The 16480-nt window shown below is 38.3% G+C and overlaps 1 pseudogene; it reads right to left on the reverse strand.

Annotated features, from left to right (window-relative positions):
• Nucleotides 1–1549: 1549 nt before the first annotated feature.
• Nucleotides 1550–13575, reverse strand: LOC121010051 (UPF0711 protein C18orf21 homolog; annotated as a pseudogene).
• Nucleotides 13576–16480: the final 2905 nt, after the last annotated feature.

The following is a 16480-nucleotide window of genomic DNA, read 5'->3' on the forward strand; positions in this document are numbered from 1 at the left end:
CCTCCAACTCCTGGCAACCACTGAGCTTTTCATGCTCTCCAAAGTTTTGCCTTTTCTAGAATGTCATGTAATTAGAATCATAGAGTATGTAGCCTTTTCAGATTGCCTTCTTTCACTTAGTAATATGCACTTAAATTTCCTTAATGTCCTGTCATAGCTTGATAGCTCATTTCTTTTTACTGCTAAATTATATTCTATTGCCTGGATATACTTAGTTTATTTGTTCATTCACCTACTGAAGAACGTCATGGTTGCTTCCAAGTTTTGGCAATTATGAGTAAAGATGCTATAAACATCTGAGTGCAGATGTTTTTTGTGTGGATATGTTTTCATCTCCTTTGGGTAAATACCAATGAGCAAGATTGCTGGGTTGTATGATAATTGTATGTTTAGTTTTGTAAGAAATTCCCAAAATGTCTCCAAAAGTGGCTGTATCATTTTGTGGTCTTAATAGCAGTGAATGAGAGTTCTTGTTGGCCTACATCCTCACCAGCATTTACTGTTGTCAGTGTTCTGGATTTTGGCCATTCCAACAGGTGTGTAGTGGTATTTCATAACTGTTATAATTTATATTGATATGGAATATGATGTGAACATCTTTTCATATTCATATTTTTAATATATGTATCCTTTTTGGTGAGGAGTCATGGTCTTTAACCTATTTTTAATTGGATTGCTTTCCTATTGACTTTTTTTTGTAGTTGAAAGTATCTAAATTATTTATTGAAAGAATTTTTAAAAGACAGGTTGAATACAACCTCAGTGTATCATTTTGGTATATCTATGTTCCAGAAAAGGTTTAAGATAGTTAAACTGTTACTATGTTATATTTTGCTGTAAATTTTAGGCATAGAAATAAGTCTTCACTAGAGCAAATGAAATGCCACTTATGATAAAATATTACTAGGAACAACAGAAAGTTGTAAAATATGAAATTTTGGGTATCTGAATGATTTACAATCAAGAATGATCCATATATTTACTTTAGCATGCAAAACAGGAATCATGTTCAGCACTCTAATACAGTTATGCAGATAATTGTGGAAAAACAAGGACACTTGATCCTTTTCCTGAATTAGCAATAACAGACACCTAGAAAGGAGTGAGTAGGTCCCCTCATAAAGGTCTCAATTTCCTTATAAAAGAACATGACTAATGTGCTAATTAAGGGAAGGAAAATAATAATATAACCACTCAGTGTTCATAATGTCTTTGCTGTTTACAAGGACCTTCCATGTATTGTTGATCCTCACAGCCACCCTATGAGGTAGACAGGTTTCAGTTATGCATATAAAAAAATTTTTTAACATATATTTATTGTTGAGAGACAGAGACAGAGCATGAACAGGGGAGGGGCAGAGAGAGAGGGAGACACAGAATCTGAAGCAGGCTCCAGGCTCTGAGCTGTCAGCACACAGCCTGATGTGCGGCTTGAACCCACGAACTGCGAGATCATGACCTCAGCCGAAGTCGGACACTCAACTGACTGAGTCACCCAGGCGCCCCTCAATTATTCATTTTAATGAAGTATTTTCTCCATAAACACTGAAAAATGCCGAGAGAAGTTTGCTCCTGGACCCTAGTATCCATGTATTTAAATAAGTAAAGCTTTAAAACAGATGTTTTTCTTACTACCTTTAGTTTCAGAGTTGCATTAAACATTTATTTTCACAGCGTACCCTTTACAAAGATAGTAAGAAATTTCTGAAGTCCACCTTTGAATTCTTTTGGGATTCACTCTGGCTAAGCAACGTTTTTAATTGAGAGAAGTGTTTCTTAGTTTTGCTCACACTCTTTGAGGAGCAAGTGAGTGTTGAGTGTTGAGATGTCGGTGTCCTGAATATCAAGGTTGGGCTCTTGCATTTGGAACCACACATATGATTTATGTTTGTAGAACTCAGAGTCTTTCTGGTGTCTTCAGGCCAAGTTTAGTCATACGAATGGTAGGACTGCTCTTCAGTGTGGATAGAAAGCTTCTACTTTCACCATGATATTTAACTGTTCTGTTGCATGTTTTACAAGTAATCAACACACTTTTGGTGTCTTTGTATTTTTTCTCAATTTTTGCTTCTTTAAAACTGAATGTATATTTTCTTGCCTCTCGCTAAGAAGTTTCTGTATTTTGGGTGGCAGTTTGGATTTGGGTTTGAGGTACACTTGAGAGTTATCCAAGATGAGCAACTGGAAACAGTGTGCACATGTTCCTTCAAAAGTGATGTTATCATTGTATGATGAACTGTAGGCCCAGAGGAGATAGTGGGCCTGGCCTGGCCAGCTCTCCTGTAGTTGCCATGCTGTAGCCTCAAAGTAGTGCTTCTGTCTCTTGGCTATAGCTGCTGGAAGCCGCTCCCTGCAAGATAGGAGACTCCAGGATCTGGCAGCCTGCTGGACCTTGACCTCTGAATCCCTTCCTATTGTTGACTTTTAAATTCTTGGTTTATTTTGGATAGTATACCTTTATCAGATGTGTCTTTTTGTTTTTATTTTTTTTTTAATGTTTATTTACTTTGAGAGTGAGAGAGAGAGCATAAGTGGGGGAACATAGAGAGGAGAGACAGAACCCCCGAGCAGGCTCTATACCATCAGGGCAGAGTGTGATGTGGGGCTCGAACTCATGAACCATGAGATCATGACCTGAGCTGAAATCGAGAGTTGGTTGCTTAACCATCTGAGCCATCCAGGCGCTATCAGATGTGTCTTTTGCAATCATTATTCACAGTCTGTGGCTTGTCTTCTCCTTTTATTGATAAATCTTTCTCAGACCATGAGTTTTAAATTTTAATGAAATTCATCTTATCCATTATTTCTTTCATGGATTGTGATTTTGATGTTGTATCTAAAAAGTTATTGCCATTCCCAAGGTTATCTAGATTTTCTTCTACATTATCTTCTAGTTTTATAGTTTTGTATTTTATATTTAGGTATGTGATCTATTTTGACTTAATTTTTGTGAAGAATATAATGTCTGTGTTAGATTTATGTTTTTCTATGTGGATGTTCATTTGTTTCAGCACAATTTGTTGAAGACACTATGTTTGCTCCATTATATTACCTTTGCTGTTTATTTATTTATTTTGAGAGAGAGAGAGAGAGAGAGAGAGAGAGAGAAGGAGTGGAGGAGGGGCAGAGAGAGAGGGAATTCCATTCCTCTGGGCTTGAACCCATGAGCTATGGGATCATGACCTGAACCAAAATAAAGAATTGGATACTTAACCAACTGAGCCATCCAGGCACTCCACTGCTTTTGCTGTTTTTTCAAAGATCAATTGGCTGTATTTATGTAGGTCTATTTCAAGACTTTTTATTCTGTTCCATTGATCTGTTTGTCTCAGTGACAAATTTTTGCTTATTTCATTTCTAATTTGTTTTTATTCATAGTTGCCTGCTCTTATTTTATGAAAGCAATGTTCTGTCATATGTTTGTGTGTGTGTGTGTATAACTAATTTGTGCATGTATAAATATATATATCAATTTATATACATTATAAACATTATATATAAAATATTAAATATTAAAAAATATATAATATAAAATATTAATGGTGCAACAGTGATTTCAGGAGTAGATTCCTTAATGCCCCTTACCCATTTAGACCATCCTCCCTCCCTGTGTTTATATCCCTCCAGCAACCCTCTGTTTGTACTCTATATTTAAGAGTGATACATGTTTTGTCCCCCTCCCTGTTTTTATATTATTTTTTCTTCCCTTACCTTATGTTCATCTGTTTTGTATCTTAAAGTCCTCATATGAGTGAAGTCATAGGATATTTGTCTTTCTTGGACTAATTTTGCTTAGCGTAATACCCTCCAGTTCCGTCCAGGTAGTTGCAAATGGCAAGATTTCATTCTTTTTGATTGCTGAGTAATACTCCATTGTATATAAATACCATGTCTTCTTTATCCATTCATCCATCGGTGGACATTTGGGCTGTTTACATAGGCTATTGTCGATGGTGTGGCTATAAACGTTGGGGTGCATGTGCCCCTTTGAAACAGCACACCTGTATCCCTTGGACAAACACCTAGTAGTACAATTGCTGGGTTGTAGGGTAGTTCTATTTTTAATTTTTTGAGGAACCTTCGGGCTGTTTTCCACTTTGCATTCCCACCAGCACTGCAAAAGAGATCCTCTTTCTCTGCATCCTCACCACATCTGTTGTTGCCTGAGTTGTTCATGTTAGCCATTCTGACAGGTGTGAGGTGGTATCTCTTTGTGGTTTTGATTTGTCTTTCCCTGATGATGAGTGATGTTGAGCATTTTTTCATGTGTCGGTTGGCCATCTGGATGTCTTCTTTGGAGAATTGTCTATTCATGTCTTTTGCCCATTTCTTCACTGGATTATTTGTTTAAAGGCTGATTTCCTTTTTTTTTTTAATTATTTTTTTAAATATTTATTTATTTTTGAGGCAGACAGAGACAGAATGCAAGTGGGTTAGGGGCAGAGAGAGAGAGGGAGACACAGAAGCCAAAGCAGGCTCCAGGCTCTGAGCTGTCAGCACAGAGCCCGATGTGGGGCTCAAACTCACAAGCTGTGAGATCATGACCTGGGCCGAAGTTGGACCCTCAACCGACTGAGCCACCCAGGCACCCCAAAAGGCTGATTTCTTAATGTAATGTTAACGTTTCCAAGTTTCATCCATGTTGTAGTATGTATCAAAACTTCATTCCTTTTTATTGCTGAAAAGTATTTCATTGTATAGATACACCACATTTTATTTATCCATTCATCAGTTGGACACGTGACTATTAGGAATAGTATTGCTGTGAATATTTGTAAGTTTTTGTGTTGACATGTATTTTCAATTTTCCTTTGTATATACCTAGGAGTGAAATTTCTAACTCATATGGTAACTCTAGGTTTAACATTTTGAGCAACTGTCAGACAGTTTTACAGAGTGGCCACACAATTTTACTATGCCACAGTAAAGTATGAGGGTTTCAGCTTCTTCATGTGTCAATTCTTCCCTTGTTTGATGCCTTTTCTTTTGTGATGTTGGTTTTCCTAAAATGTTCAGTGATTCTTGGTTGTAGGCTCCTTATTTTGGAGATTCTTGGTTGTTGCTGTATACTGTTAAGTTTTGGATGTTCTATAATTCAGCAGATAACTATAATATGTACATAATTTTAAGCTACAATTAACCCAAATGCTCAGAAAATGGAAATGGATCTTCCTAATTAAAACAAAACAAATCAAGAACACAAAGCAAAAAACCAAACCCACTTTGCTTAAATTCATGTGTTGAAAATTCTTTAAAAAACATTTACATTTTTGTAAAAGGAAATTTACATAAATTTATGTTTTACTTGGAAACTGTGTTTGTAACATAAAATAACACTGGAATTTTGGGGATTTCAAACATCTTAATGTCGGTTATGTGAGTATGAGTGGCTCAGGTTGGAGATGATGATGATGATTTTTACAAGTTCCCTTGCTAAATGGACTCTGTCATCTCCCAGCAGTTCACTGAACATGTTGAGTCCCTTCCAATGTTGGAGCATCTTCCATGCTGATGCCTGCCGAGCATGCTTCTGGCCACTTGTGTCTTGATTCCAGGCTGCTCATTTGATAGAGAATAGAGTCAGTGCTGAGAGTATGCAAGGCAGTTTTAGGCATCAGAGAGAGGTACTGTTGAGAATGAGTCATGATGTCTGTGCCTCAAATAGGCATTCAGGAAACAAGGCCATGCTCTCAGTGTGGCACATGGTTGTGCAAAGGCAGAAGGCCAGTACAACTTCCTGGACAAATTTAGCATTACCTAGGGGTAAGTGCTGTAGACTACAGTTGTACCTGGGTCTGAGAATGGTATCTGGTCCCGGGGGATTCAAGATTAGGAAAGCAAAGTGAATTACAAATGTAAGTGACTATGGAGCTGGATCTTAGCTGTGAATCCTGAATGGGCCATACCTAATTTATTGAATTTGTCCTTCTTTCATGTGCGTAAAGCGGAGGTGGTGCCCTTCTGGGTGTGCAGGAATAACATACCCTACCAAGGCCACTAGAAAATAGGGTCTGCAAGTAAAGAATTTCCTGCTCAGAAGTCCTACATGTATTCCTATTCTACTCTGAACCACAGGTAGGCACAGTAGCTCAACTTTGTTTCGTAGAAGCTGGATCATCTATATTTTTATGCTAACTACATTTCCCACTGTGAGGTTTTCTGCATAAATCCATATGCTACTTTTCTCCCCCAGAGTAAGAACTTCCCTTTAGGTCAGGAAATTCCAATCTTATGGTAAGTTAATGTCACAAAATTTCAAATATTACTACTTAAAAATAGTATTTCCTTTGTGGTGGCCATTCCTTGTGGTTACTACAGGAATATACATTACATTGCTATACATTAAAAAATACATTATTTGTACACCAATATAATTGTTGAACAAAATGGATTTCTCTCTTGTGTGGGTTGGTGTGTTCTTTTCTTCCCTGGCATGTTTTATTCCAGTGGCTGTCTTTTAATGTCTAATCAGAGATATTCCACAATGCATGCCTCCATTTGGCCAATTTCTTAGAATGTGAGTGTTTCAGGTCTGTAATACAGGAAAAATAAAAATCATGCTTTTTCACTATCAGTTCTGACTACTGGTGTTTGACCTAGGAGTTGGAAAAGTACTTTGTGATTGTTGGAGAACAGGCCCTTCCTAATATATGCATGGTATCATTATTGTTATCTTGTGATCTACTTAATGTTACCAGATTATGTCCACCACTTTCCCCATCTGTTCTCTATGTATATGTTTTGAAATATTCCCCTGGGTGGACTATGTGGGATTTGCCTTTATGGCATTGTGTACTTGCTTTTGTCTATCAGCCCATTTTTCTACAAATGGATTGTGATCTCACTGCTTGTTGAGATATCCAGATTCAGGTTGTTTTTACAGTTATGTGTACTAGTCTGTAATATTCTTGTTCCCAAAAGACTGAAAAATAAAAATTTCCACATTGTACAATTAAAGACAAAGTGCTCTAGTGGGAAGGCTTTCTGTTTTTACATGGGAGGATATAGTATGTATACACATAATTTGAATACCTTTTTAGAAAACATGTTGTTGACTTATTAAAAATGAAAATGGGGGACACCTGGTTGGTTCAGAAAGTTAAGCATCCAACTTTGGCTCAGGTCACGTTCTCATGGTTTGTGAGTACAAGCCCTGTGTCAGGCTCTGTGCTGACACCTCAGAGCCTAGAGCCTGCTTTGGATTCTGTGTCTCCCTCTCTCTCTCTCTCTCTCTCCTTCTCCTACTCATACTCTGTCTCTCTCTCTTTCAAAGAAAATTATTTTAAATAAATTTTTATTTATTGATTTTTGAGAGGGGGAGAGAGAGAGAACAAGCGAGGGAGAGGCAGAGAGAAAGGGGGACAGAGGATCCAAAGTGTACTCTACATGGACAGCAGAGAGCCCGATGTGGCACTTGAACCCATGAAACATGAGATCATGACCTGTGCCAAAGGCAGATGCTTAGCCGACTGAGCCACACAGGCACCCCAAAATTTTATTTTAAAATGAAAATGAGGGATGAGATCAGGGATAGAGGAACTTCTATTTTAACAGAACAGCCATAATTTTCTTCCGCTGCTAGTGATGGGAATGTAGATACTCCTTTGTAGTACTTCTAGAATAATTCTGTAAACACATTTTCTTTTGGTGGAAAGAATCCTATCTCTCTAAGAGTACTTGTGTATCTTTTCTATGGACAAACTTAGTTGACTTTCATGGACTTTTAATGATTGAAGGATATTACGTTAACATTGTAGTATAAAATGGGATATTTCGACATTTTTTGGTTGCAAGTACTAAAAAACACAAACTAATATAAACAAATAGGGAATGATGTCTCAACTACCTGAAAAGTCCAAGTGGGCTTTAGTGCAGGTGGATCCAGGAGTTCAGATTTCATCACCAAGACTTACCAAACTCTCTCTGCCTCTTTGCTGTCTTATGTTGGTTTGTGCTCAAGTAAACTCTTACATGTGTTGGCAGGATAGCTCCCAATGGTTCCAGACTGATAGACATTTTCCAGGGGAAGAGATCATTTTTATCTTGAATTCTCCAGCAGCAAACTAGGAATTAAACTCTATTAGACTTGGGTTATGTGCCCATCACTATTAGGAGGATGTATGCTGATTGGCAAGGCATCACTTGCTCCTGGATCTGGAGTTATAATCCTCTTGAACCACCTGAACCACTGCACAGAGCATTGAAGTAGAGTGATATCTAAAGGAAATCCCACCTGCAGGATGCTAAGCAGGCAAAAATAGCAACTGTTTACTACAAGTGGTGACTTGGAAGACACATAGGATTTTCCTAGAGCACAGAAAAACTTCTGTACACATCAAGGAAAGCAGTACATAGAAGAAACACTGAATTTTTTTAGTCCTAGTGTTGCCTTACAGAATAATCAGAACTGATTCTTTCATTATGATGCACCTTATTCTTAATAATTAAATATATAACAAATAATGACTTTTACACTCAAATATTTAATTTTTGTTCCAGAATATTAAGTATAATTTGTTTAATATCAAGGAAAAATGATTAGCTACCTACACACCAAATCTTGAAACTTGACTTAATTATCATCTGCCATTGAATATTTTATTTTTCAGGTGAGAAGTCTGTGAGGCAGAGAACTATACTCCCCAGAAACAGTTTATGCTTAGAAGCAAATTTTGTATTTGCTGCTATCTGACTTAGAATTGAAAAAGGTGAGCCCAGTATGGAGAAGGGAAGTACTGACATTTGCAAATTAAGCTGCTGAGAACAGTACTTTAAATTGATCTGTGAATTTTCCTCATCATGGTGTCTCAACCCACAAACATGGTTGAGAATGACTGTCACATGGTTGATAGTCATTTAGTGAGCAGGAAATAAATGGGAGAGAAACATGATCAGCTAATACAGACTCCCGTTATTGCGCTCCCCTTGCCACGGGGGGAAGTTGGTTGGCTTTCTCTGGTGTTGCGCAGGTGTAGGCAAGAATCTGATTTCTTGGTGGAAGGAAACATTCCTCATTGGTGGGTAGCAACTGCAGTACAACTTGTGGAGGAGGAAATTTCCAGGTGCAGAGGTTGCAAGAATGGGAGAGGACAGTCTGTGCCAATGTAATAGGATCACGGAATCACAGAGTGTTAGAGGTAAGAGGGATTTTTGAGATCATCTAGTCCCACATGTCATTTCATACAGGAAGAGAATGAGGTGATGTGACTTATGTAGGGAATCTTTTGCTCAATGTGAGTGGCACATGGCCTAATGGGGAAAGTGTGACCTTTGGAGGCAGACAGACTAGTGTATACTTGCCTTTCTTCTCCTAAGAGTGCAATCTTGAGCCACTGACTTAACATCAAAGTGCTTGGGACATGCAGTTGTTTACTGGGGCATTAATAGTGATAGTGTAGGTAAAGCACCTACTGGAGTGCCTGGCAGATAGTGTGTGTTCAGGAAATACTAATTGACTTCTCTCATGCTAAGAAACACCTGACTCTTTTTTTTTTTTTTTAATTTCCTTTAGTTAAATATGTGATCTCTATCTTGAAGAGCTCTTGTGAGCCTTTACTTTATAAAACCTAGCACAGTGTCACTGATGAGTGCCAATAATCCAATTATATTTTATTGATTTGACTTCTTTGAACCTAAGCCTTTTTCATGAAGCAGGGGGATAGATCTGAGTTCATATTTACTTGATAATATTTGGTGTTTTGTTTCACATCTTAACATGGAAGTGAATGCAAATATAAGTAGAGATGACCATAGTTACATGTAACACAAAATGATTTCAGAACTTGAACCTGGTTTTTCCCTCCTTTTTTTTAATCTCCCATCTACTCACTCACCCTCATTGCCAAGTTCCCACCTTACTGGCTTTCAGTACATTCCTCCAGAACTAAGTTTCTCCTCCACAACCTTGACGCTCTGCCTGAAATGTTCATTTCCCATTCTGCTTGGCTCTTTGTTGTCATTCAGCTATTTTAAAAGCTCTTTGCTGATCAGCTCTCTGAGATGGCCCTTAGTCCTTCTATATCACATGAATATGTTACATTTTCAATAGAACACTGTTTGCTTGTTTATTGATACTGTTTGCTCCCAATGAACTATTAACTTATAGTAAGTAGTTACCATAGTTATCTCTGTTATATGAATAACTACATAGTAACTATGTAGTTGTCTCTCTTGCTTCTCATTGCATAATCAGTGCCTAAGGCAAGTGCCCAACATACCGACAAGTGCTCAATAAATATCTGTTGGGTTAACAAAGGTTGATTTGAATGACCCATATAGATGGCACTGTGCATTATTAAAAGAGATCTGGGCCAGTATTCTAAAGCTACTTCTACCCCAGATTATGTAATTTGGGAAGAGAATTCCATCTTTTGAATCCTGATTGCTTTTCTGATAAGATAAGGAAGTTAAACTAGATCACATAAGGTTTCTTTCAGCTCTTCCATTTTGTGATTCTGTGTCTTTTTTCTTCCCTGCTGGACAATTGACAGGGTTCAGAACACACTACCCCAAAATATGACACCAAATTTTAAGCTGAAGTAATTTGAGAAATGGCTGATACAGAAAGGACTTTGTGACCTCTCCCTTCTTTCCTGAAGAAGGTACTAAGATCCTCATGTGAGAGGTGCCCTTCTTACACCCAGAGGAAACTCTTATCTGCCAAGATGGCGGAATGCTGAGAGGAAGTCCGTACCAACAGGCCTTGCTCAGTTTCCTCCAGTTACTATTTTTAGCTCATACCCTTTTGCCCTATCAAGTATTCCCATCATTGTTGACTTTTTATCAAACCTAGTATAAAAACTCAGGCTTAACTGCTTATTCAGGTCTTTCATTTTCTTATGAATGCTTTAGTGTAGGGCAAAACTTAGATTAAATAAATACTTACATTTTTATCCTGTTCATTTGTTTTTGTCTGTTTAATTTTCAGGCCCAGCCAGGAATCCTAAGAGGATCGAGGAAAGTTTTCTTTGTCCTATACTATCTAACAAGAATTTACTTTTATAAGTACAGGTGATCTTTTAGATGGCTTTTGTGTATCAAAACACAAAGCACATGCCAGCTGGTAGCTGATGAGAAAGAGGTATTATCCAAGAAAGAAAGAGTAGCTTTACATGGGGTGAATTATTCCAATACTACTGGAAGATACATCCGTAAGCACTAAATAATTTTTCTGATAAATGGAAGAACTGTAATAGAAATTAAAATAAATATACCATTCAAATTATTCCTTACGATGTAATTTTAAGAAGAGTTATATAGGGGTACCTGGGTGGCTCAGTTGGGTGAGCATCCGACTTCAGCTCAGGTCATGATCTCATGGTTCAGGACTTTGATTTGAGCCCTGCATCGGGCTCTTTGTTGTCAACATAGAGCCCCCTTTGGATCCTCTGTCTTCCTGTCTCTCTGCCCCTCCCGGGCTCGTGTTCTCTCTCTCTCTCTCTCTCTCTCTCTCTCTCTCTCTCTGTCTCAAAAATAAATAAATACTTAAGAAAGAAGAGTTATATAAAATTACAGGTCTTTTGTGATTTCCTTCATGAACAAATACTAACAATTTGTGGAATTCGTTTCCTTTCTCACACCATTTGCCTTTCACAATAGAGAGTACTATTTAAACACTCTATTTTAGTTTCCTATTGCTGCTTTAATAAATGAACACAAACTTGAGAGTTTAAAATATCACAGATTTATAATAGTTCAGGAAGTCACATATCTGAAATGGACTTAGTGGGCTGAGATTGAGGTGTCAGCAAGGCTGTGTTTCTTCTGGAGGGTCAAGGGGATAATTTGTTTTCTTGGACTTTCCATCTTTTAGAATCCATCCACATTCCTTGGCTCATGGCCCCTTCCTCCGTCTTGGAAACCCACAATGTCCATATATGTCTTTTTCATACCATGTCACTTTGGTACTCACTCTGGGCCTCCCTCATCCACATTTGAAGATCCCAGTGATTACATTGAGAATTCCCAGTGTAATCTCCGTTTTAAGGTCAGCTGATTAGTAGCCTTAATTCCATCTGCAATTTTAATTTCCCTTTTCCAGATAATGTGTTCACAAGTTCTGGGAAACAAGACATAGATATCTTTGGGGGGCCATTATTCTGCCTGCCACGCACTACTTATGAGAAACGTGGGACCCAAGGAATTTAATAAAAATCCCCTACCCCTGCACAAGCAGAGCAAGACTAACTCCATTTTGTGCTACACCCACCATCTCATGTATGACCCCCACATGACCTACTTATTGCTTAAGACACTCCCCACCCTAGTCAAGCTGCTGAGCACACCCTTACTGGAAACCGGCTCTTCTAGGAATGCGGAACCCCTAAACGCCAAAGAATGTAAACCCCGCCTTTTGCCTGCCAATTCTGACCAGAGTGATAGGCTAGTTCAAACAGTTACTATAGGGTAAATTGTAATTCAATTGGCCACCTGTATGTGGACTGACATGACTATGCAACTTTCTGTGTGTGTTACAATCTCATTGGCCACTGGTCCCTATAAAACTGCTACGCCTCTTGACCTAGGGGTCCAAGTCCCTGCCCCGCTGTGTCAGGTATACTTGGGCCCAAGCTCGAGCTTGCAAATAAACCCTCGTGTGTTTGCATCGGTATCGGCTCCTTGGTGGTCTCTCTGATTCGAAATTGGGGGCATTACAAGAAAAAGAACAGCCTCTAAAGAAAACCCAATTCCAAGGCATCTGCTGAACTGAAAACAATTTATGTATTAATATGTGAGGATAGCCACATTCTTGATTTAAAAAAAATTTTTGTAATGTTTTTATTTATTTTTGAGAGAGAGACAGAGTACTAGTGAGGGAAGGGCAGAGAGAGAGAGAGAGAGAGAGAGAGAGAAAGAAAGAAACACAGAATCCAAAGCAGGTTCTACTGACTCCAAGCTGTCAGCACAGAGCCCAGTGCAGGGCTTGAACTCACAGGTTATGAGATTGCGACCTGAGTGGAAGTCAGTCGACTGAGCCACCCAGGTGCCCTGACACATTCTTGACTTAGGAAGAAAGGTGATTTATGCAAAAATGTACAAATATGACCAACCACACAATAGCAACTGAGGAGAACAAAGGCAAAAGAAAACAAACTTACAACTTGCAGCCCATTAACAAGTACTTGAGGCAGGCAGAGTGACCTTCCTCCAGGACCTCAACTGCCTCATTGTAAATACTTTGCTAGACGCAAAAGGCAACCTTACCTTGACAGTAGCCGGACCTCCAGGATCCTGTAAGTTTTTAACATAGAAAAATCCCTTTAGAAACTTTTTTATCTCTACCTCCCCAAGATACAGGTGAGCAGTCCTTCTCCAAGTATATGGCCCTCTGATATACATCTGAGGGATCTAATGAACTTTATCTGAGCAGCTTGCCCCTCAAGGTCCTGTAAGCCTTGCTTCCAAATTCCTTAGAGGCTTTAGGCTATCCTTAACCCCGTCCCAACTTGAAGGTGTGCAATCATTCACTCCTTACAATCCCAGGGCAGCTCTTTTTGCCCGCTGGTCCTGTCCCCGCGCTTTAATAAAACCATCCTTTTTGTGCTGAAGATGTATCAAGGATTCTTTCTGGACCATGTTGGCTCCCGGACCCCAACATCTCACAGCAGAATCTGCTAATATTCCCCTGTGGAACATCAAATGTAAATTTCTACTTTGCCTAACCGGTAGCCAGATATACAGAGGAAGGAAAAGTTAACTTCTGGCTCTGATTCATCACTTTTATTGAAGTTAAATTCTTTTGTTTTAATGCACACTTGATTGAGCAAGCATTTATTGAGGCAGTTACGGTTTGTGGGAGAAAGACAGTTGAAGAAAGAACAAATGAATATAATGTAAATCAAATACTTGGCCCTTTTAAAGTAACTACAAAGACTTAAATGTGTGTTCTTAATGGTAATTTTTACAAAACTCCAATAGGAGGCTTTGACAGTGATTGTTTTGGTGGGGAGATGGGTTTTCTTTTCACATGCTAATCACCTGCTCCTGGCGATATTTCTCTCCTTGACTGCAGTCACAGAATTGAATAATTTATGGAGTGAATTTTGTTGTAAATTTATTGTGTCACAAGCAGGTTGTAATTTCACTAACAGTTCACTTAAGTTATTAAGTTAAAAAAAAATGTGGTTGATAGGATAGTGCATTTCGAGGTTTTTTTTTTTTTCCTCCCTGCAAGTTCACATCTTACATATTTTCAAAACAGAGTACTTGCCTAATTTTTATTCAGAATCTGATACGCGAGAAGGAAGCACACATTAACATAAGTGGAATTGCATTTGCACACTGTTGTTGAATTTTAGAAGTCGTAAACAAATTATTGAAGATTTTATGGAGACAGAAATAACATTAAACCCCCAGTGCTGTGGAGCTCCTGCCATTGTTTTCTGAATAACTGTCCCCGCTTGCTGATGACGAATGAAGAGTTGGTGGTCTAAAGGTGAAGATGCTCCTGGGAAGGGAAAAAGCCGCATTAATTCCTTTAAATTTTGCTTCAATTCCGAGGTTAAGATAATGACAAATTATCCCCCAAATCTTATCCAATCCAGATGGAATACAATGGAGAATAGACAAAAAATCTTTAAAAATCTCTCACAGGGGTATCTGATTGGCCTTCATCTACATTCAAGACATTCTTAGGGCTTCTCTTTTAATGACCATTCTGCTGTGAGAAGAGGAAACATTTGGCCACTGCAGAAACCTCTGCTTAGTTTCTGCCCCCAATGCTTCAGCATTCAGCAAACACACATTTAAGGTCTCCCGTTATTTACATTGAAATTTTTCTATTGACTCTGCCAGTGTGAATGAATTTCAAACAAGTCATTTCTTTCTCTGCATAGATGATTTCCCTAGGTTCCTGGTGGGGGTCACTTTTAATTCCTCTAGGAGTACCCTCTATTCCTGTTAACACCCTGAGGATTTGCTTTCTGTTTTCCACCCTGTTGCCTGCATGTGGCCCCCCTTTCCTCGCACCCTACCCTGAGTATTCCAACTCTTATGTGGGGGACGCTGAATAATAGCCACTATTCTTCAACAGGAATACTTTATAGGCCTTCAGAATAGACATTTTCACCATCTGTTACACAGAGTCTGGAAATGTGATGGGAAAACAGGTTATAATTAACTAAAAAAGGGGCAAGACTGTGTATCTTAATGCATTTAGAGTTGAGGAAATAGCCTCTCAAATTTCCATGAAAAGAAACGCAGCTTGCACTTTTTTTTTTTAATTAGTAGAATTTTTTTGGAGCCATTTGGGATTTACAAAAAATTAAGGGGAAAGTACATATACTCCCTCCCCCCCCACCCAGTTTCTCCTGTTAACATCTTGCCTTAGTGTGTACATTTATTACAACAGATGAGCCACTGTTGACACTAAAATCATTATTAACTAAAATTCATCATTTACATTAGGGTTTACTCTTGGTGTTATATATATTCTATGGGTTTTGACAAATGTAGGACATGTGTTCACTATTACGGTATCCTGTTGGAGCACAAGTCCGTGAAACTTTCATCTATTTATCCCTACCCCTAAAGCTTTGGTAATCACTCTTCTGTTTATTGTGAAGGGGTTCAGGACAAGTCTCTCTAAAATGTGCCACTTGGGCGTGTGGAATATCTTGAGTTGAAGATAATCGAGACCCTGTAGACTCAAGAGAGTCCCTCACTTAACTACTTAGAAGACTTTAAATTAGGAGTCTTTCCCAGAGTAAGCATTATCACCAGAGATAAACTTTATCTGAGTCACCCATCTGTATGGTGAGACAAACATTTAATTACCAAACATCTGCTCTTCGTATTGTCCTGTGAATTACCTTCCTCCCCTTGAAGTGCCAGGCCCCTATTCCATTCCTTCGCTCAGGATGGCATATATTCCTCATTTTACCTTTCTGTCTTTGAACTTCTTTATGTGATATTCCTATATGTATGGAATGAAATTTCATTTTCTCTGTTAATCTGTCTCATGACAATTTAATGCTTAGACTAGCTGTAAGAAACTTTGAAGTTCAGAGAAAAAAATTTCCTTCCCAACAACTGTTTCCATAGTTGGGCCTTTTCCAGCATGTCATATAGTTGGGGTCATACAGTAGGTAGCCTTTTCAGATTGGTTTAGCAATATGCATTTAAGATTTGTCTTCTGTGGCTTGATAGTTCATTTCTTTTTAATTGGTGAATAATCAACTTATACTTTTAATTGTCTAGCATTAAGTTGGAAACTCAGGTTTTCTGATACAGGTGAAAAGGAAAAAGATTAAACTTTCACTCTCCTGGGTCCAGGTTGGCATCTCATTTAACTGATTTAACAATCCACATGGGAAATGAGACTCATTAATTTGATTAAGCTTCATATATTCATATTAACATTTTCCCTTGGTTAATTATAAATGGCATACAGTGTCTAGTCTCTTGGTCATTAAGAAAAAGAGACTTGTTTTTAATGCTTTTTATACACTTTATCTGAAGCCAGTTCGGGGAAGTTACAATT

This window comes from Herpailurus yagouaroundi, unplaced genomic scaffold (genome assembly GCF_014898765.1).
Source record: "Herpailurus yagouaroundi ecotype Mexico unplaced genomic scaffold, PumYag 190, whole genome shotgun sequence".
Lineage (NCBI taxonomy): Eukaryota > Metazoa > Chordata > Mammalia > Carnivora > Felidae > Herpailurus > Herpailurus yagouaroundi.